This window comes from Notechis scutatus, chromosome 5, assembly GCF_049901735.1.
Source record: "Notechis scutatus isolate UNSWTSFEM ecotype Mainland chromosome 5, rNotScu1.2, whole genome shotgun sequence".
Classification (NCBI taxonomy): domain Eukaryota; kingdom Metazoa; phylum Chordata; class Lepidosauria; order Squamata; family Elapidae; genus Notechis; species Notechis scutatus.
In genome coordinates this window covers 110,379,120-110,402,613 of record NC_142013.1, presented here as the reverse complement: position 1 = coordinate 110,402,613, position 23,494 = coordinate 110,379,120, and the positions used below count along the sequence as shown (strand labels likewise).

At 38.8% G+C, this 23,494-nt stretch overlaps 1 protein-coding gene across 6 annotated transcripts in view; it reads left to right on the top strand.

Moving 5' to 3' along the window:
- The window catches only part of PCDH17 (protocadherin 17), a 184,817-nt gene that overhangs the window by 142,311 nt on the left and 19,012 nt on the right, over nt 1–23,494 (top strand). The gene's annotated exons all lie outside the window — the stretch shown is intronic.

Genomic DNA, 23,494 nt, shown 5'->3' with positions numbered 1-23,494 from the left:
TGTTTTTGCCCTCAAGAATCCTCATGCAAGGAGTCATGTCAGTAATTCACGTCAGGAGGAATTTCCTAATAGTGAGAACAATTAATCAGTGGAACAACTAACATCTGATATTTAGTGGTGCTCCGTCTCTGGAGGTTTTTGAGCAGGGGGGTCTTCAAACTTGACATCTTTAAGACTTGTGGACTTCAACTCCCAGAATTCCTCCTCCGGTCATGTTAGCTCAGAAATTTCTGGGAGTTGAAGTCCACAAGTCTTAAAGATGTCAAGTTTGAAGACCCTTGTTTTTGAGAACGGATTGGACAACCACTTATCCAGGATGGACTAAGGTCTCTTGCCTGAGGCAGAGGGCTGAACTAGAAGACCTCCAAGTTTCTTCCAGCCTAATGATTGCATTTCAAATATTTAATACTCCCATAACTACTCATAGCATTTAGTTAGTTTTTAGAACCTGGAGGTTTCTAAAGAGGGGATCAACCTATTTTCCAAATCACCCAAAGGCAAGACAAGAAGCAATGGATGGAAACTAATCAAGGAGAGAAGCAACCCAGAACTAAGGAGTAAGAACAATTAATCAGTGGAACAACTTGCCTCCAGAAGTTGTAAATGCTCCAACACTGGCGGGTTTAAAGAAGAGATTGGACAGCCATTTGTCTGAAATGGTATAGTGTCTCCTGCCTAAGCAGGGGGTTAGACTAGAAGACCTCCAAGGTCCCTCTTCCAACTCTGTTATTCTGAAATTGAGCTGAGAGATGTGTAGTTCTATCTTTCTGTCCTTGCTAAATGGCATCTTGCTATCAGGTTTTCATTGGCATGCTCAAGTATTACAATGAGATTTAAATTATCTTCTTATCTGTTTTAGTATATAAAAAATGTATTCCTTTCCTTATTCTTATGTTCCAGGCAACTGGCATTTAAATTTGGATAATTGCAACATCAATACCATAAGCAGAGAAACAATGGGATCATTCAAGGCTGCTATTGAAACCATTCCCCAGTTAAAAATTAGGATGACTTCACAACACAATGGAACTTTAATATTCTCCTTAGCCATGGCTGGAGAGAAATAAAGCTATCTGCTCAGAGAATAGGCGCTGCCTGTTTATTTGTTCTTATCCAGGAATATCCTAATCCAGCTAATTCTTTGCAACTAGAACGTTAGTGATTATGCTTTGGGATGGATATAAATATACTGCTTTTGCCCCCACGGGATGCAGAGGGACATCAGAAAGAGTACTGTGAAGTTGTCCAAGTTAAATTGTCTAAAACCTACTTCCATTAACGCGGCAAGCCAAATCTGTTTTGAAATATCCTTTATCAACCCATGCCATGCAAAAATCTGTGAGTCCCTTTCTGCTAAAATTCTGATAAGGGTATTTTTTTTCCCCCTGCTTCTGTTCCTTTTGCTGCTGCAGGCTCTATTCGTTTCATTCCCCCTTAGTCATTCAAATAATCCGATGCTTTATCCCTCTTCTGTTTCATTATCCAGCCCATTTTTGAAATCTCTATAGCTTTTGCCACCCACCGGCAATCTCCCTGCTGACCCACATGTCTCCGAGAACATCCCCTGGATGTTATTCATAGAAGTCTGTCTGGCAGGTCAAAGAGTCTGCAGAACATTTTTCGGGACATGTGCAGGTTCACCGAATTGATGCCGTTGGCTGCAGCTCATAGCTTTTCAGCGGCTGTGGAATTGACCCGAACATGAGGTTGCAGTGTCTTGCATGCAATCAGGGTAATTGTTCTGATGCACTTTTGGTGTGAAGTGCTCCATAGCTCATTCTCATGGTGTTTCCCTCGATTGTGGCTTTTAAAAAAAATATTCATTGTTTTGGGAATGTAGAAAAGGTTGGGCGGTGGGAGAGTGGAGGGGGAATCCTGCTTTTAATTCAAACACTAATAATACTTTACAGCCCTTCCACGATCCTGTTCATAGGCAATGGGAGAATCTAAGTACTGGGCTGAGGTTTCACCTTAACAGATAATCAGAGTTGGAAGGGACCTTATAGGTCATCTAGTCCAACTCCCCCAAGTGGGAGACCCTACACCATTTCTGACAAAATGCAGTCCAATATCTTCTTGAAAGTCTCAAAGTGATGGCATTCCCACAACTTCTGAGGGCAACTTCTGTTCCATTGGTTGATTGTTCTCACTGTCAGAAAGTTTCTCCTTATTTCCAGGTTAAATCTCTCCTTGTTCAGTTTCTATCCATTATTCCTTGTCTGGCCTACAGGCACTTTAGAAAATAGATTGACCCCTTCCTCTCTATGGCAGCCCCACAAATATTGGAAGACTGCTATCCTGTCTCCCCTGGTCCTTCTCTTCATTAGACTAGCCATGCCCAGTTCCTGTAACCGTTCTTCGTATGTTCTAGTCTCCAGTCCCCTAATCATCCTGACTGCTCTTCTCTGTACTTTTTCTAGAGTCTCAACATCTTTTTTATAATGTGGTGAACAAAACTGGATGCATCAAAAGGGTTTGCAGGTTGCAGTTCTCCTAGGATTTTCCCCGATCGTGTTTCTGAGCTAATTTTATTGTCCTGAGTGGTGTTGCTTTCTGTGATGCATCTCTCCATCACTCTGAAGGTTTCTTAGTTGTGCTGTTGTGCAGTGGAAAACTGTAATGGCATGTGGCCTGGATTCCCAGGAAGGAGGGGTTGCATTATGGAACAGCAAGAGACAACTCAGTTGAGATAGTTTGTGTGAGAGAATGAGGATGAAAACAGCTTCTCCCTATTAGTTTCCAGAGAATATGCTTTATAAAGGTGGTAGCATGCTTTAGTTTGGCAAGATTCTGTCCATAGGCAGGGAAGAATAAAGAAATCAGCTCAGAAGAATCTATTTTGTTTCTTTTTGGTTCCTTGGACTCTTGACAAAAACAAGAATCCTGAAATAAATTTCTGATGATGGCTTCCATTGGATATGGTGGAGGTTTGAAAAGTTGGGGAAGCTTTAAATAACCAGAGAATTATTTAAACAGCAAAAGAGAAATGCATGCTTTGGATAATCATAGAAGTTATTTGGTTGGTTGTTACTGTTGGCTTGTTTGGAAGTTCCTTGATTAGGGAATTGTTTACTTCTTGATTGTTAGTCTGATGTTAATCTTGGAGTTAATATGTGCTCATCTAGATGCTGATTGCTGGTGGGGAGATGTTTTGGTCTTTTTCTTCCCCTTTGGCTAGATGATTGTCTCTTTTGCATAACATGTAGATATTGTATATGCCTATGTGTCCATTGATGGCTACTTTGTCAGGGTGCCAGACTTCTAGAAATCCCCTAACATTTTTGGATCTGGCTTGGTGTAGTGCTCAAAATTGGCTTAAATACATAAATAAAATTCCTGACAACTTCATGGAAACATCCATGCAAATTTCTTGACCACACTATGGACATGATTTGCCTTGGTCTTCTTCTGGGAATGTGTTTTGACTTCCCAATCTAGCCTAGAATCTTGGAACTTCTCCTGAGTATTTGCTGAAACTAACCTTGTTTAAGTTCCAAGCCTAGAAAAGCTCAGCACGGGGTGCCTTCTCCACTCTGTAAAACTGATGAGGAACCTACTATTATAGTTTTAGGCTGAAGATCTATCTTTTCATCCATTCATCCATGCTTTTATTTATTAATTTCAATTAATTATTAATTTCAAATACCATCTCACAATATGGATTCTCCATCCATAATTTAATGTATTAATTAAATGTATCCATTGTCTTTCTGCTTATATAAGCAGTCCTACGAGCTTACAGTAACATGCACATTTTAAATTAATGCTTCAGGTTTTGAATATTTATAGAATATCTAGAATACTTAAAGGTAGACTTCCTTTCCTTTCCTTTCCTTTCCTTTCCTTTCCTTTCCTTTCCTTTCCTTTCCTTTCCTTTCCTTTCCTTTCCTTCCCTTCCCTTCCCTTCCCTTCCCTTCCCTTCCCTTTCTTAAATTTGCAGATTGCTTCAATATGTTTAAGCAGCTCTCTGTGTGATTGTATGAAATGTTATTAAATTGTCCTCCTGCAAAGTTTTGGTATCAATTATGATAATGGAATGTTATTCCAAGAAATCCTGGCTGTGTTGATCTAAGTATCCAGTTTTCCTTAAATTAATTGCTCAGGATGGTAACTGTCATACTGTAGGTCATTACTGTTTTACAATTTTATATTTGACTGGCTGTATAGATCTCTCTCTCTCTCTCTCTCTCTCTCTCTCTCTCTCTCATAGGTCTTTTTAATATACCAAGATGGAGATAATAGCACACAAAACTTTCTGTTTTTCTTTTTTGATTCCACCATGTATGTTTTGCAACATTATACAGAAATTATAGTGGTAGGTAAATGGAAAAATAATTACAAACAATTGTAAATATGTATGTAAATAGAGTAGTTTGTTGTTGACCTATATTCCACTATCATTATATTGTGAAGATGTAGCTTTTAGAATGTCTTTCTTTGTTTTTTGAGAATGACTGAAGTTTCTTGAAGTAAAATCTTGGGCTAAGACATTGTGAAGCTCTTATTTAAAATCTTCAAAATGTATGGCCTGTAAAAATAGATATTGAACTGAAGCAATATTTGCTTTATTGAAGAGAGTTTCTCATGCTTACCAAATGTTTTCTGGTTTCAATATGTTTGAGGGGGCACAGATTTCTCTTATCCTACTTTCCCAGAGTCACATGGAAGTTATTTTTGCTTACTTCTGCTTATTTGTGTGAAAAGTGAGTTCTTCAAAGTGACCTGTTTTTAGGAGAAATAATATTTCCCTGAATCACTTTGAAGAAGAAGCCTTATTAGCTCCTATTCTCCCAATTTTTAGAAAAAGAAGTAAAGATGCATGAGCTAAATATATCTCTTTAAATTACTCTTGATTTTTTAAATATTGAATCATCTTTTAGATGGTTTTGCTGTTGATTTTTGTATTACATTTTTAATTTATGACAGATTGGTATATGAGTCAAGTCTGATCCAATCTGAATTTTTGCAATGATTTGAAAGATCAATCCAATTCTATTCAGATCTCTGAAATAGGCCCTATGTCCAACTTAAATATACTTGCATTAAACCAATAGGAAGCACTGAATTTGCCACATATATATTTAGATATTGCATAAGTAGTCAACATGCACAAATTCAGAATAGGCTTGTAAGCTCAGAAAATGGAGAAAACAAATGTGGTAGAAAGTCTTTTTTACAATGTATATATAAGAATAATATATAAGAAACACATAAAAAGGTATATTAGGGTGAAAATGGAAAGTTGCAAGTAGAATGTGTGTTTGTGTCTGTTTCAGTGGTTTTTGTGTGTGTTTGTGATGGGGGAATATGGCAACATTTTACCAGGGACCTATTTCTACAGAAAAGGGGACTTTTACAGGTTAGGGACTTGATTAAGAAAGTAAATGCTAGTTAATTCTGTGACCTGAAAGATCTTGAAAATATTTTGCTTCTGCTGTTATGATCCATGAGATCTGTCAGCTTTTCAACTCATTTCATCCTCATAGGAATCTGATGATTAGTGTTATCAATAATTAAACACTTGTTGCTTTATCTGATCTACATGATAGCATGGCACACTTAATTTATATTTATATATATATAAATATGTGAGTCTGCTTTTTACGTGGAAGTGTGGTGGTGGCATCTTGTGTGGCCCTTGTGGGTGTGGGTCTGGTGTCATTCATCATGTTAGGTACTCGTCTGTTCATGAGGGCGGGTTTCCAAATGGCTGGTAAGCGGGAGGTGTCATCTCTTTTATTCATGCTGTGTGGGCGTTTTTCTATCTCATGAACAGACGAGTACTTAACATGATGAATGACCCACACCCACGAGGGCCACACAAGATGCCACCACCACACTTCCATGTAAAAAGCAGACTCACACCCACACAGAAGATGAGACACGACCACAGACCAGAAGCCACACTGCAGCTGCATCACTACCCACTTCCAACCCCTCTGAGCCATACATGAAGCGAACTGACCCCCACCATGAAGATGCAGCACGACCACGAACTCGAAACCAAACAGCAAGATCACAGCTCACCAGCTCAAATCCACCAGTAACTAAGACCAACCTGAGCACAACCAAGCCCCCACCTGAACAGAACACACCTCCAGCCAATCAGAACATGGCCAACCCCCCAACCAATCAGAACACAGCCAAACCCCCAACCAATGAGAACACACCCCCACCCAATCAGAACACAGCCAAGCCCCCACCCAATCAAGTCACACCCCCACTAGCAGTTAAAAGGAAGAAGCAGCTGCAAGCTCACATCACTCTGAGAAGCACAGAGCAGAAGACAGAAGCCTGAAGATGATGATTGAGACTTCATCGAAACGTTGCCTAGATACTTCCAATCTTACACGGGAGAAAACCCGAATAACCAAAGATCCACATACAAATACCCGCGAGAACCTCAGAAAACATATATATTTCACGGGTATTCATATGTATGGTATTCAGCTTTGTTCGGGTATTTTCCCACGTCATTATAGTTGTGCTTTTAAAGTTGTAGCAACATTTCTGCCATCATCAGGCTGGTGTATTGGGTTCGTCTGTGTGTCAGGCTTTCACAGCCATTTCTATTTTAAATTTGGTGCTAGCCTACTGCTGTGCCAGAATGTTTTTTTTCTTCATTCTGATTGGTTGGGAGTCTTGGTCTGTGTTTATTGGTCTTGGAGTTTGCTGTGTTCTGCTTGATTGGTGTTTCTAATATCTTCTGTCTGTTTTGTAGCTTTTTTTTGTCTTGATTGGCTGGCAACATTGTGTTTCCTGTATTGGAAGCTCTTAGTCCGGCTTGGCTCCGAGTAAACGGACGGCTGTCATTTATTAGGAAGCTAGGTTTCATCTGGGTGCCTGGTTGGGGTGTGTTTGAGCTGGAGGTATCGGAGGGGGGGTCTGTTTGTGCCCAGGTGTTTGGCTGGCTTGTGGTGTGGAGATTTTTTTGTTTGAGAGTGCGGGCTTCCAGATAATTGACAGTCTGGTGGAGTCATCTCTTCTCAGCATCTGAAAGCATGTGAAAGTCTGACTCACAAATGAACACAATACAGAAGCCTGATGATGGCAAATGAGATTCTGCCGAAACATTGCTACAACTTTAAAAGCACAACTATAACGATGTGGGAAAATACCCGAACAAAGCTGAATAACATATAACCTCAGAAAATATATATATATATATATATATATATATATATATATATATATATATATATATATATATATATATATATATATATATATATATATATATATATATATATATATATCTCTTTGGTTATTCGGGTTTTTCCCGCGTAAGATTCAAAGTATCTAGGCAACGTTTCGATGAAGTCTCATTCATCATCTTCAGGCTTGCTTCTTCGGCTCTGTGCTTCTCAGAGTGATGTGAGCTTTCAGCTGCTTCTTCCTTCTAACTGCCAGTGGGGGTGTGACTTGACTGGGTGGGGGCTTGGCTGCGTTCCAATTGGGTGGGGGTGTGTTCTCATTGGTTGGAGGCTTGGCTGTGTTCTGATTGGTTGGGGGGCTGGCCGTGTTCTGATTGGCTGGAGGCGTGCTCTGTTCAGGTGGGGGCTTGGCCGTGCTCAGGCTAGTCCCAGCTGCTGGGGTGGGTTGGTTTCCTAACATTTTGTTACCGGACTAGGTAATACCTTCAGTGGAGTTTAAAGATTTATTGCAAGCATAAGCTCTCTACAAGAATCTGAGCTACTAACAGTCAAGAGAAATGAGCGGGAGATAAGACTGGCATTCAAGGTGGGCTGGACTTAGATTTCTTGTGGGCAAGCAAGGATAAGTGACTTATGACAAGCTTGACCTCTTCCTCTGGCTCAGCCTGGTCATCTCCAACAGGTTTTATATCTTTGATTGTTGGAACATTTTGCCAGTCTTTAAATTGACCACAATGAATATGTATCTAAATCTGATGAGGATAAATAAAATCATATTTCTCAGCATTTGGACATAAAACCTAGGTTTTTCATTTATCTAGACTTCCTTGATTGTATCCAACTTTAGAATTGTCTTTGTCTATGTCTTGTTACACAATACGATCTGTATCACATCATGCCAATATATTATGACAGTCCATATGACATATGACACTGTAGGTTAGACAATCATAAAGATTTTCTATCATGAGTGAGAAAAATGCATTTTTCCTCGAATCAACATCAGAAACATGAGAGAGAGAGGGAGAGAGAGGGAGGGTTGGAGAGGGGGGGAAGGGAAAGAGAGAGAGAGAGAGAGAGAGAGAAGGAAGGAGGAGGAAGAAAGGGAGGGAGGGAAGGAAGAGAAGAAGACAGAGAGAGAGGAGGAAGAGGAGGAAGAAAGGGAGGGAAGGGAGGGGGAGAGACAGAGAGGGAAAGAGAGAACACCAATAAAATATTGGTACCAGCAGAAATGTCAAATAATTTATCATCATTCCTTTCTTGTCCTCTGAGATGCTGTTCTTTGGGCAGGTTCTTGTAAGTATTTTTAATAGCAGTGATGTACTCATTTTGGCTCAGCCTGGTCATGTCCTACAGGCTCTATTTCTTTGACTGATGGAACACTTTGCCAATCTTTAAATTCACCATGGGGATGGGGAAGGATGAGGGACAGATCTGTTTTATCAGATCTGCAAAATACCCTCCGCTACATGAGGCACAGGGCAAGAGTTGAGGTGTTGTTTTTTTTACTCAGACTCAGAATAGCATTTATATCTCATTGTTGGTTTTATACTGAGTCATGCATTGCAAGAAGAGGAAGGCAGGTAGAATTACAAATAAGCCTCTTCTAACATTTAACACAGAATGGCATGGCCGTTGCAATGGGTGTACACTCATGACATCAGATTTACTCAGGCTTGCATCTATAAGCCCAAGGCTCTTTCAGAAGCTAAGGGAAGAAAATGTTTTTCATGTTCAAGCATTTTCCCTGGGTAACGGCAAACTGGTTGCCATGCATTTATCTTTTCACCATGAGAAAAGAAAGTGAGAGGGTAATGCACAGATATGCACACGCTCACCTCTGCATATATATTGCAAGTCTTTTGCAAAATTGCAGGCCACAAAATCAGGAGACAAGGTTTAGGCAGGCTAAAGAAAAAAGGAAATTTGAGATGGAAGAGTTCCCCTTTTGTCAAGACTAGTGTTTTCTTCCTACAATTCAACCCATTTTTTTGTCCTAGGAGAGGATTAATGACACCAGTACAGAGTAAGTCTCTTTGATAACCTGGGCTGTGATTGAGGCTCAAAGAATGAATGAATACAACAATTTGACTATCCCCAGCTCCAAGTCAATAATTCTTTGTTTTCTTGTTTTTTTTTTTAAAGAAAGCAACTATATTATCCTGACTCTGTAGAGACTGGAGATCACATATGGTCAGAGTGGATTGTGCAACAAAAGGGTGTGCATAAGTGCAACCATCGTGCCTCCAGTCCCTGTCCTATTGTCCCCATTTAATCGTACCTATTTTCTGTATTCTTACTCATGTTTATACTTATACCTATTATTTTGTAAGCGATTGACAAATCAAATCAATCAATCAATCAATCAATCAATTAATTAATTAATGGGGAAATGTGCCAGAAATCTCAACCTTGAGTCTCTTTAAAGAAAGATTTTTCTCTCACCAATATAATGTAGATGAAGACTTGTCAGTGCATGTCTAATGGTCTAAGGAACGATAACTTATATCCAGTGGTAGGATTCAATTTTTTTTACTGCCAGTTCTGTGGGCATGGCTTGGTGGGCATGGAAGGGGAAGGATACTGCAAAATCTCCATTCCTTCCCACTCCAGGGTAAGGTTACTGCAAAATCCCCATTCCCTCCCCACCCCACTAACCTGCTTTCCAGCTCCGTTCTCCTGTGCAGGGCAACCAAAGGAGACCCAGCTGATCAGCTGGGACTCGGGAGGCAGAGAGGAGATGGGGGTGGGGCCAGTCAGAGGTGGTATTTGCCAGTTCTCTGAACTACTCAAAATTTCCGCTACCGGTTCTCCAGAACAGGTCAGAATCTGCTGAATACCACCTCTACTTATATCGCTTCGGTATTTTTACACTCTGAACTGTTGCCTGTCTTGCTCCTGAAGGCACCATATGTGTCTCCTCGCACTTCCCCTAAATTATTCCATTCTCTTTCTTCTTCTTTTTTTTTTTTTTTTCAAATTACATCTCAACCTCTCTTCGGTTCTGTGATACTCTTAGTGCCCAAGGGCAGGGCCAATAAATTAAAGAGGAATAAAATTGACAAGACTTTCTTACACAAACAGCACTGTGAATCAACCTGGGACACATAGAAAGATCATCAAGGATTGGCCTAGATGTACTTTTCAATGACCTCAAAGAGAAGGAATTAAAAGGAATGGAGGAAAGATTAATGAAAAATTTATGCCAGAGCATTTGTGGTTTTGCTGTGCTTTCCAGAAGTCAAGGCTCATTCTAGATGTTCTTAGATATGGGTAAGAAAAAAGGCGTTTTGAGAGTTTGCCCAACAGCCAGTCTGTTGTCTGAACAACATTGGAAAAGCAAAAAGTCAACAATGCTTCCAGATCTGTGCCTAGTTTCTCCATCTTCCCTTGTGTGTAGTTGTCTAGTAGCAAGACACCGCAAGGCATTTTTATACTTCATTTAGCATCTTACTGGAGCTTTTTCTTCTTCTGCTCTTATTGACAGACACTCAGAAGTGGAGGTAAGTGGAAGAGGGTCTAATTTAGTGGTGTTGAAAGCAGGCGGTTCCATTATGCATGCAATTATTTTGTCTTGCTCCTAAATGAGAGCACCAAGCATTCAAGTGTCTTTGAATGATCTACTAATCTGTCTGCCTTTCCAAGAGGATTCTTGTCTAGAGGGTGATATTATTTTGACCAAAACTTGGATTTCCCCATAAGTCTAGACTGGAGCCATCTAACCTCATCCAGGAAAGCTGTCACTTGAGTACAATAAGAACTTCAATGAAGCATAATTAAGCAAATCTGGAAAACCATAATTTCTGGTAGCATCTGGTCAAGCACTAATGAAGCTTCTGGGAATGCTGGTGTAATACATCATGACCGCTATTGAGGGCAATTAATTCTCCAACTTTTTTTTTTTTGATTCAAGAATAAAAGATGACCAGTCCAAAACAATTATCCTGAGATACAGTAAATTGGTATCTCTTTAACTCCCTCAACAGAAATTAGCATAAAGCTTGAAAATCTCTGTTCAGTATCCTAGATTATTCAGTAAGCATTTATTTCAACAGCAATGGTGCCAGAAGGTCTTTTAAAGTCTCTAAATAAAAACAGTATAAATGGCAAAGGTTTCCTTGCCCAACCGTGTCTGAGTCTAGAGGACAGTATTCATCTCCATTTCTTGGCCGAGGGAACTAGTATTGTCTGAAGACATTTCCACTGGTCATGTGGCCAGCATGACTTAGTGGTACGGTGGGGTTCTTGCCTCGCAATCAGGAGGCCGTGAGTTTGATCCTAGGTAGAGGCAGATTTCTCTCTCTCTGGGCATGATGAGAATGTACCGGCTGAATATAACTCCACATTGGTGACAGGAAGAGCATCTAGCCAGTAAACGCTCTGCTCCATTCAGTTGCCCAGCCTTCACCTCGCAACGGCTCACTGAACTTTGATACCTTCCCACTAAAGTGGTACCTATTAGTCTACTTGCATTTGCATGCTTTCAAACTGCTAGATGGACAGGAGCTGGAGCAAGGAACAGGAGCTCACCCTGTTGTGTGTCCCTCAGGTCTCGAACCCTGTCATCTTTCCAGCTGACAAGCTAAGCATCTTTAACCACTGAGCCATTATGCCCCCTTTAAAACACTGTAGATTAAAAAAAAAAACCAATGTACTGTAGGTAGCACTGTATAACAGGGGTTTCACGTGCAGGCCACGCCCACCCCAGCTCCACGAAGGGGGAAAACATCACAAAACGTCACATGACGGCAATGTGATGCAGCGAGTTTGACACCCGTGCTGTATAAAGACTGCATAAAGAAAAAAGGGAGGCCTCAAAAATCTTGCTACTTAAAAAACTGCAGACAAACAGAGCTTTTACACTGTAATAATATGTGGTTAGATGTAATTGGTTTGGGATGGATTCCAGCTAGTGTTGGCCTAATTTATTTTTAATTGTTTCATCCTTGCACAAACAAAAGGTAAATTCTCCATTGAATCAAAATTCTTGGTGGCTTCAGGAACACGCCTCTTGTGTTTTCTAAAAACAATACTTTGCACAAATACTTAGCCATTAGATGCCTTTGGGGGCATTTTTTGTCCCCGATGTCTTTTTGAAAAAAAAAAATATAACACCGGGAAGTTCTGATGGTTTTCCTTTAATGCATTAACTCAAGTGGTGGTATGCTACAGGTTCAGCCCGGTTCGGCCAAACTGGTTGTAAAAAAAGCCTCCCACATCAGCTGAGAGGAGGAAAAAAAGACTCTGCTGAGAGGAGAAAGAAAAGAAAAGTGCAGGGTTGGTGTTCTGATCCAAACCCTTGTCCAATTAAAAAAAAAACATGAACCAAAGGGAACAGAAACCTTTCAATGATTCTTACCAATCCCCGGTTAAAAGGCTGCTGCAAACTAATTAACTTTGATAAGCATAAGCCTCGCCAAAACTGTGTGACGCTGCCAAAAATAACACATAAGGTTACCTAGAAATATTTTACAACACAAGAGTCTTCAAATACCAACTAAGATACTGCAATGTCCATGAGGGTCAAGTTTCAAAACGTCTTTGCTTCCTGCAAAGAACGTTCGCTTCACAGCTGGCTTTTACCTTCTTGAAGGAGAGGCCATTACCTTGCAGCCTTACTCCTGAGTCGCCCATGCTGCTGCAGCTGCTCTTTCCTACGAGCAGCCCTGTGCTCACGCACAGTTGGCACAGGCTCCTCGGGAACCTCCTCATCACTGCTGCCAACCCCCACAATCTCTGAAGGCAGCAGTCCACTCCCTAATGGTCCTGGCCCCTCATCTAAGTCCTCGGTCTCCTCAGTCATGCGCATCTGCTGCTGGCTAACGACAACACTTGGCCCTCCCACCTGCCCCTGCACTTTTCTCTTCTTTATCCTTTCAGCTGATTGGGGCTGCAGGCCTCAGTTGGTGTGTGGAAAGCTGTGCACGTGTGTTAGCTGCATGTGCGCACAATCACTGAAATAGTGGTGGAACAGATAGGTTCCCACTGCTGATTAACTCCGTCTAATCCTGTCTAACTTTTCATATCAGCCAAAGTCAGCTAAGTGTCTCTAAGCTCAACATTAGAAAAGAAAAAAGCAGAACGAAAGGATACCCTACAGGTTGTGGTTTTTAAAATTAGAAAGGAATTCCTCGATGGGCAGGAACTGCAGCAAGGAACAGGAGCTCACCCGATGTGTGGAGCTTGGGGTCTCAAACCTGGACTATCAATTCAGCGTCTTTAACCATTGAACCCTTGCAACAAAGTTTCTTTCCTATCCATATTTGGTCCACTTTCAACCGTCTTCAACCATCTCCGTCTGGGTCCTCCCAATTTGATGTCATCTCTTTTTGCAGTGTTTATCCTGTTGATGGACAAACATTTGTGCTGTTTACTTTTTTTTTTTTTTACTTTTACTTTAGTACTGTACTCCTTACATATATATTTTTAAACAGATATTTATTAGGTTGGAAACTGGGAAAAAGAGGGGTTTTTTTCACACTTTCCAACCCAATAGTTGGAAGTATATATGAGTTCACCTATGCAATTGTAAGGAGAGATTCAACAATTTTAAATATCTGCACTCAGTATCTTTTTGCTGAAAACAGCATTTGTATCAGGAACCTATTCGGAAAAGCATTGTGATTATAGCAAACCAATGATTGCTGTTATTTGAACAAACCTATGGTTAATTGTTCAAGAAAGCTTTTTAGTTTTGTGTTGATTTTTCACCCAGGAAAAGGTATCTCTACTTCTAAATTCTAGATTGCCCAGTGTGGTTCTGTGAGCAAAATGTCTCTAATTTTTTTAATACTGATCAAAAAAGAAAATGTTTTTCAATAGTAAACCTAATTGCTAGGACCTGGAATTGAATCAGAGAGTATATTACATCACTGATTGAAAAAAGGACAGTAATCTAGTAGCAAGATTTTTTTGTCAAGAATGACTGAGTGAATTTCTCACTTTCTAAGATGAGGAAGAGAAGGAAGAGGAGAGGGAGACCAAAACCATATCTATCTATCTATCTATCTATCTATCTATCTATCTATCTATCTATCCATCCATCCATCCATTCATCTATCATCTATCCATGCATCCATCTGTCACCTTACCAATACAGACACAAAACTAAACAGTTAAAACAGTTTTGTGAACATGTTAGAACTTTGTCTTGTTGCCCACATCGGTTCAATGTTCTTGTTTCCTTTTTTAAAAAGAAGTTTATTGTAAATTGAGTGAAATGGTTCTAGCAGTAAATCCTCATGCATTACAAAAATAGCAATGCTGACACCCGATCTGCCTTCCAGGAACTCGAAGAATTAAGATTCTTCCTTTTTAGTTTTCTTCTTAGTTTTACAGAACTAGAACATGCATAGTTCTGCTGGAGGAAATATTGTACAATCACTTCGTGTGACCATAATGAATATGTAACTAAATCTGACTAGGATAAATAAAAAATATATTTCTCCACATTTGGACGTGAAACCTAAGTTTTCATTTATCTAGACTTCCTTGACTGTATCTAACTTTAGAATTTTCTTGACCTGTATTTTATTACAAAATAAGATCTGTATCTTACCTCCAGTAAAATACGGACTGTTAGTTTTCAGTTAATTGCAATTCATTGCATTGTTTACATTGTGCCAACTTATTATGGCAGTCCATATGACAAGGTAGATGAGACCATCATAAAGATTTTCTACTAAAATGCATTTTCAACATCAGAAAAAACAAGAAAGAGGGAGGGAGACAGAGAAAGAGAGAGAGGAGGAGGAGCAGGAGGAAAGGGAGGGAGGGAGAGGGAGAGATAGAGGGAAAGGGAGAGAGAGAGAGAGAAAGAGAGAGAGAATTTGATTCTTGATTCTTGAATTTGAAACTTGATTGCAGGAAATACAACTTCAGCCACAGAGTGGTCAATGTCTGGAATACTCTACCCGACTCTGTAGTTTCTTCCCCAAACCCCAAAAACTTTAACCTTCGACTGTCTACTATTGACCCCACCCCTTTCCTAAGAGGTCTGTGCATAAGCGCACCAACGTGCCTACCGTCCCTGTCCTATTGTTTCTTTTATTTTTCATGTATTCATAACTATGTATACACTTATACTTATTATCTTGTAAACAATTGACAAATCAAATAAATAAATAAAGAATATAAAATTTTGGTACCAGAAATGTGATGTACTCATCTTGGTAAACTTGTTGATACCAGAAGTATCTTCTCCTTGTAGAAGATCCCCAGGATGTTTATTTATTTATTTATTTATTTATTTGATTTGCCAATTGTTTACAAGATAATAAGTATAAGTGTATACATAGTTGTGAATACATGAAATGGGTACATATAAGAAAAATAAAAGAAGAATATTCATGAAATAAAAGAAGAATGTTCATGTTCATTGGTACACAGGACACTGTTGACAAGCGTTCGTGAGAATTTGGAAATTGCCCATCCACTTCAGAACAAATGCGTGACAATATGAAAAGTTGTCACTTAGATTAAATACAAAATAGGCATATTATTTTCCGTGTTGAGTATCTCAGCATTACAAAACCATTTTTATTTATAATCTCCTTCTTCCACCACAATTTTAGATAAGATTATCACAGCATTTTTAGGCCAGAGCCAAAACTAAAGTTTGTTTTTCTGCAAGTTTGTTATGTACACTGTTTACAAATTTGAATATTTATTGATTATGAGGAATTTATTATGATTTTCATAAAGCAAGAGCTACTGTATACCACATAAGATTGCTGATTGTGGAGGTAGTTTGTCAGTGTTTTTTTTTGTGCGTTCCTCGGTGTTCAGGATTCTTTTATTAAACGAAATAAAACCTACTACACAAACTTTCACATAAATTATCTTTTCATAGGATTTGGTAGAAATGCTGCTGTACAGCCATTATATTTATTGTTTTGATAACAAAACAGCATAGATTTTAATTTTTAGAAAGGTGGTATGTTTTACTTTGTGCTACTAAAGGTTATGTGTATCTCTGTTCACTGAAATTGTCCACTTTGACTGGAGTGGCTGACCTTTTGCATGCAGTTATAATTACTGCATATCGGATATATTGAATATATTGTCATTTAGAGGGCTTTTCCAAATATTATCGCTCTTCTAGTCTTGACGTGTTTTACGTAAATTTCTTTCTCAAGAGAGAAAGCTAATTTGTCAGGTCCGTGAAGATTTATCCAGAAACCCACCCACCCCTCTCTCTCTCTCTCACACACACACACACACACACACACACACACAAATTGATAGATACATTCCTTTCCTGTTGTTATTCTGTAATTTATGGATCCATTAGCACTCATAGATCAATTATATTTAGTTTTACGTCTTAGTTGAAGATTAAGAATGGTGTATAAATTAAATGAAATTTCCACTGATTACAAGATAATTAATACCAACATACTGCCAAAGTCAAGTGGAAAATGTCAAATAAAAATCTAGCACAATGAATGATGCCCAAAATGGGGATCAATAGATATTTTAAAAGATAATACATAATTAAGCATAAGTGGATTTCCTTATAACAGCACTGAAATTCTACCTTGCAAATTGTGTGTAGAAAAACTGAAACCAATAACTTAGCACAGAGATACATTATACAATTTTAGTGCCTTTGCTTTCGTTTTCTTTTTGATAAATATAAAACTGTTCGCATGTCACTAGATAATTAAATGTTTAAGCTTACAACCACATATCGTCTCACAGTTCTGTTTCTTTTCCTTTCCATATATCTGCAATACCTGTCATCCTTCCCACTATTCATTTTTTTCGCAAGATTTCACTTTTTTTTCTCCTTATGTGTTTTGACAATCCACATCCTGTGTTCCGTACAGTGTATAGCCCTAGCAAGGCTTCTCATTTTGACTCAAGAGAAATGAATTCCTTGAAGTCTTGTTGTGTTCATTTACAAATGATCCCCAATATGTCTGTTCTATTCACTTTGTTCTCCGAATTGTGCTTTTCATGTGTTATAGATGACTTTTCCCCCCAAAACATGATTTTTTGCTAGTATTTCACATGCACCACTCTGTGGGATGTGCAAATGCTGATGGGTAATTAGTTCTGAGTTGGGCATTAGATGAAGAGGTGGAAAATCAAATGGATTTGGAAAGAATGAATTCCTCAGTTCTCTTGTTACAAAGAACAAGCATGACTCTTATTTAATTATTGAAGTTGTTTCTATCAATCTTGCTCATCTTCAGGTCATCCTTGCTGCCTTTTCTTTGTCAGTATACACCAGCCATCCTAAGCACCTCATTTGCCCAAAGCCATGAACCTCACAAACATGTATCCTATGAACTCAGTATTGTTCTGACCCAAGCCTTTTTCAAATCAAACAAAGTATGTATAAAAGCAAACCTTTTTAATATGGCTCTGTGAATTCTGTGCATTCACAGCCAAGAGTCATTCAAAACTAATTGTCCAAGATAAGAACAAGCCCTTCCAAGGTTGCGAAAGGCTGCCAAGAACAAAAAACTAATTGCAGATAAATATCCCAAGCCAGAAGTTTCAAAAACAAACTGGAGCAAGCAGGGCTTCAACAAGGACTCTGAGAATAAAGAACTTCTTTGCTTCCTGCAAAGAAGCCAACCCCGAAGGCTGGCTTTTATCCCTTATGGGAGGGGCCATCATCTTCCAGTCTTATTCTCGAGTCACCCATGCTGCTTCAGCTGCTCTTTCCTTCAAGCAGCCTTGTGCATACGTGCACTGAGCACAGGCTTCCTGGGGACCTCTTCATCACTCCTGCCAGACTCCACAACCTTCAAAGGTAGCATTCCACCCCCTGATAGTCCTGGCCCCATCCCTGAATCACACACAAGCCCCTCATCCAAGTCCTCGCTGTCAGAGACCTCAGCCGTCCGCACCTGCTGCCGGCAAACCACAACTAGTATTGATACTAGCAGGTCCAGTCTTTCTCAGGTCTAATGACCATCTTCTCCAAAAAAAAAACAGTGATAGACATCTAGTTAAGACAACAAAGGTAGCATTTTAGTCTATGCCAACAAGAAAAAAACATTTTCCAACCAGGGTTCCCTTTAGCAAGATTTATCGAGGTGGTTCCAATGGGGTTACAAAAATTCAAGCAACTAAACCATTAAAACACAGACTTGATACATATTGGGTCAGAAGTTGTGGTTCTTTTAACTACCTGCCTTCCTGTCACCTCTGTCTTTACCAACAATGGGAAGTCTATGGAGATTCTCAGTCATCCAAGTCATGGTTGTTGCAAAAGTGCTTTTTTTCAAAAGGCAACTGGACTTTCTTGTTGTTGTTTTTTCTTGAAGATGTTTCACTTCTCGTCCGAAAAGCTTCTTCGGTAGCTGGACTTCCTTGTTTTTGAAGACTTTTAGCTTCTCATAACAAAAAGCTTCTTCAGAATTGAAGAAAAGTGGGAAAGAGAAGGTTAAGTAGAGTCTCATAGAGAACAGATATAACTATATAGTATAGAATCATATTTCTAATGAATTATATATGTTCTCATTGATGTGTATAAGGTAGTGAGGATACATTATTATAAGTTTGATATTTATGGCTAAAAGAAAATAAGGTGGAAATATATATTTGTGTAAAAATGAGGAGTTAGAGGGAAGGGAGCACTTAAAAATAAAACCATACGAAACAGTGCCAGATGTAACATTGGAATGGGGATAATATAAATTAAGATGACATTCTGAATGATTAATGAATTGACATGAATATATCAAACTGTAATATGTTGAATATAAGAATATAAGATCAAGGAAGATAGAAATTGATTAAAATAAAGAGATTGATCCAAAGTAATGTATGAGAATGTAAAGATTGGTAATAGATAATGATGTGATGTTAGAAAGCTCTAATGACTAATGAATTGACATGGATAGATTAAATAGTAAATATGTTCAATATAAGAATATATGACTAAGGAAGATAGAGATTGATCCAAAATAAAGAGACTGATACAAAGTAATGTAGGAGAATATAAAGATTGGTAATAGATAATGATGTAATGTTAGAAAGCTGTATTTGTGATTATGGATATGGATTTAAAATGTAAAACACCTGGAACCACACTGTTCTCTCAAAGATGCATTCAAATAATTAAAAAAAAAAACTTTGGAGAGAAAAAAGAATGGAAGAATGGAAGAAGCTTCCTGGATGAGAAGTGAAATGTCTTCAAGGAAAAACAAGAAAGCCCAGTTGGCTTTTGAAAAAGCAGCCTTGGGACCAAGAATCCTAGAATCAAAGAATAACAGAGTTGGAAGGAACCTTGGAGGTCAATTTTCACCAGGTTCTTTATGTAATGGTCTCTCAAAACTCCATCAGTCTGGAAACCAACTCCTTACAATATTTGAAACAGTGGCAAGGCAATGATTGACAGGTTCCTCTTAGCTTCTCAGTAATATTTGCAGCTTACTCACATGAGAAAGACCAACACATCAGCACAAGCAAAGGTAACAAGATTGCAGAAAGATGGTGGCAAATGGAAGCTATTTATCTGTGTCAGAACCTTGATTTCTGAATATTGACAGTAGGCATGCTTAGTAGACTTTGCAGCCAAGAATACTTCTTCTCCCTTCATTGATTTTAGCATTCTGTTCTTTCAAATACAGGAGTCATGTGCTTAATGCTTTTCCTATTGTGGACAGAGCTGCATTAGTCAATACTTTAATGTCGTATAATTAATACCGTCCGTATGCCATCATAGTTGTGCCATTCATCATGTCGCTATACCTCCGTTTTAGAAGCTGCCACTTGCCAATGAATATGCCTAATGAAAACTGGGCGAACATCAACAATGTGTTTTCATTAGCAGACAGGACTGTGTAGCATCATAGGGAAGATGCTTGTTACTAAGCAATAACGCATCCTATCTCCAGCATTATTTCACAAATAACGTCCTCATTCTATTGTTTTCGAGAAAGAACGCAAAGCAATGTTTCAATTTTTCTCTTTTACAAATTGAATCACCAAAATACAATGAAGCGGGCTTTGAAATGCTGGCCATGATTACTTTTTTAGGTTTAATCACAGAAAGGTTATTAAAACATTTTAGGTAATAACTCTGTAGAGGGGGAAAAAAACACATTTTTTGGTTTTTTGGCATCTGTAAGAAATGAAAGCTTTGTTTAAAAGAGACATGGATCTGTAAAAATCTGTAAACGTCCATAAATTCATCTTTGTTTCAATCATATTGGCCTTAAAATGCAAAAATAGGATATATCCAGCTCAATTTCCATATGTGTAGTGACAGCTGGGAGTACCGATGTATGTTTTTATTCCCTTTATTCCCGTTTTGTTTTGTTTCAGGAAATGGACTAACTCTTCCTGGGATATTTTTTTCTTCGCTTGTGATTATGAATCTCCCATATAACATGTAGTTTGGCCTTGATATCAAACACTAATTAACACAAAAATAGGGTAATATATTGCCCCAGCAAAATAGACACTGTAGTATTCAGCTAGGGAAATGTATTCATTGTTTGGAAACTGGTAGTTAACAGCTGTATGTAAAGGTTGATTCAAAGTAAATAGAGGGTGGATATTTCAGGAAGATGAGGCCAAGGGATATTGTTAAACCAACTGTAAGAATTATTTATTTCATAGTCTTTGCAATCTGTCCCTATCTACAGACTCTGAATAACTCCAATTCATAAGAGAACAGACACGTTCAACCTCCCCCAATAGCTGACAGAAATGCTCAGTTCAACTTGTTGAACCAACTTCTTTTGATACTTGTATAGAATGATGAGTAGGAAAGGCTTCGTGAACCTGTCAGAACAAAGAGGACAGGACCCACAACAGGTGGGTCATCTATCGTGTAGTCCACGTCTTCTAATCTTGTATGGCGTGAGGCCTTCTCACCATGTTGTTATCAGACATTTAATCTTAAAAGATATAACAGATAATCAGAGTTGCCTCCTGAGGTAATTTGGGCATCATGTACGGCTTCGAAGGCCATCACCAATAGTTTGAGCGAACCTGGAACTCTATCATAACTGGCACAGTAGTGTTAGTCTTGGTGTTACTTTATGACAGTGTTTCTCAAACTTGACAAGCTTAAGCTAGGGAATTCTGGGAGGTGGAGTCCATCTTAAAGTTGCCAAGGTTGAGAAACACTGAACTATGGTGGTGGGATTGTTCCATCGTCTGCACGTTGGGCCAGCTGCAACTTTCGTGTCATCCAAAGCTGTTAGACAATGCATTTCCTTAGGTGGAGCCTTGCTATGATATAACGCAGGAGTGTTAAACTCGATTTCATTGAGGGCCACATCACGGTTGTGTTTGACCTTGGGAGACTGGGATGGGCATGGCCAGGGTGAGTGTGTCACTTGTGTTGGGGGCCCTGTGGTGGCCCAAGCACTCTGCCAGCAAAAATGGGCACCTGCAACCCCCTGCCAGTGAAAACAGAGCTCAGGAGGGCTGCCCATGCCGCTCACAACCTCTTTTTGGGGCTGCAACGGCCCCCTGCAACTCTCTGCCAATGAAAAGCTCAGTTTTCACTGGCAGAGGAACCGTGAGCCAATCCTTTGCTGTTTCCAGGGTGGATCTTTGGGCCAGATCTAAGCAACCCACAGGCTGAATCTGGCCCCAGGCTGGTGACCCCTGATATAACAGGTTTATTTTTAAAACATAGTATTCCAAGAAAAAGGAATTTGAACAGCAGTGTTGGGCAAGGTAACCTTTCTGACATAATGAATAGAGAATAAGTCGGGCCTTTTGAATGAGTAGACAGCGGATTAATCTGTCTCTGTAAACTCTAATTTTCCTATACAATGACTGTGTAGATCTTCTCTAAGCCATATTTTTTTTTTTAATTTGGGCTTATGCTTTATGAACTATAATTTACGACTCTGTGCATTCTAGGATAAAATGTGCTATAATCAGTAAATCACATCTGAACAAAACATGGCGTAATGCAGCAAGCCTATTTCCAAATAGTGTCCATCTAGGACATGCTCAAATATTTCATTTGATCTTTCAGTTAATGGATGTGGAACAAAATGGGTTTGTGTTAAGAGTGTCACTCCTATCCATGTTAAGAATTTAGCTGCAAATCAATCAATGGAGATTAAGGTATCCTCCATTCATACTTGTTTGCATGCTTCGGCATTGCTATAAATCCAGGGAGTCTGTCAAACTTGGAGTAATCAGTACAATGAAGAATGGTTGTTGGAATGGTTGCATTTTTGTGTTCCAAGCAGAGTGTGCAAGTTTCAAGAGTGCAAACTCTCATTGGGACTGGGATGAGGAGAGAGTTAAATAGAATTCTTTTGATCTGTCCTTTGCTGGTAACAAGCCCACTGAAACAGCCACTGGATTTTATGCCGAAACACGTATTGAGAAATCTTCGAATGAAAAATTGTAATGGGTTTGAATATTTTGTTCTAACATGAAATGAAGGCATGTCTCAGTTTGAAATCTGGAAACAAAAAGCCATTTGTGTATTGAAAAGTTTCTAAGCTTAATTATTGAAAGTTTATAAGTGTTCCCAAGGAAGTATGATATTCAATTGAAAAGAATTGTTAAAGACATTATGATTCTAACTAATATTAATGATAGAATTGAATTGGAATGGAATGGATGTTTTATTTACTATTGTTATGTGTGTGTGTGCGTATGTGTGTATAAAACCCAACTAAAATTTATATTAAAAAAAAAGTTTCTAAGCATAGTAGAATTTTAATTTTGCATTGTCAAAGATACAACTCAGTGAAATAAACTAAGGGAAGCTAACAACTTTTGAGCAAAACTCTGGAATTGTCACAAAGGTTGACCCAAAGATGCTTTTTTTCAAGAAGCAAGTGGACTTTCTGGTTTTAATTTGAAGACGTTTCACTTCTCATCCAAGAAGCTTCTTCAGCTCTTGAAAAAAAGCACCTTTGAGACAACCATGACATGGAGAACATAGACATTCACAAATGTTGTGTTTATGTTTATTGTGATTTTATACGTTTATACATATATTTAAGGTTTCGTTTTAATGTTGTAAGCCACCCTGAGTTGCCTTATGGCAAGATGGGCATCAAACATATTTGATAAACAAATAAATACAGGTAATCTTTGACTTATGACCACAACTGAGCCAAAAAAATTGGTTGCTAAGTGAGAGAGTTGTTAAGTGAATTTTGCCCCATTTTATGATCTTTTTGCCACAAGTTGTTCAGTGAATCACTGAGTTGTTAAGTTAATAACATGGATGTTAAGTGAATCTGGCTTCCCCACTGCTTCTCAAAAATTTACAAAAGGGGACCCCATGATCCCGTCATAAATATGAGTCAGTTGCCAAGTGTGTGAATTTTGATGGAGATGCTACAATGGCTGTAAGTGTGAAAAATGGTCATAAGTCACTTTTTTTCAGT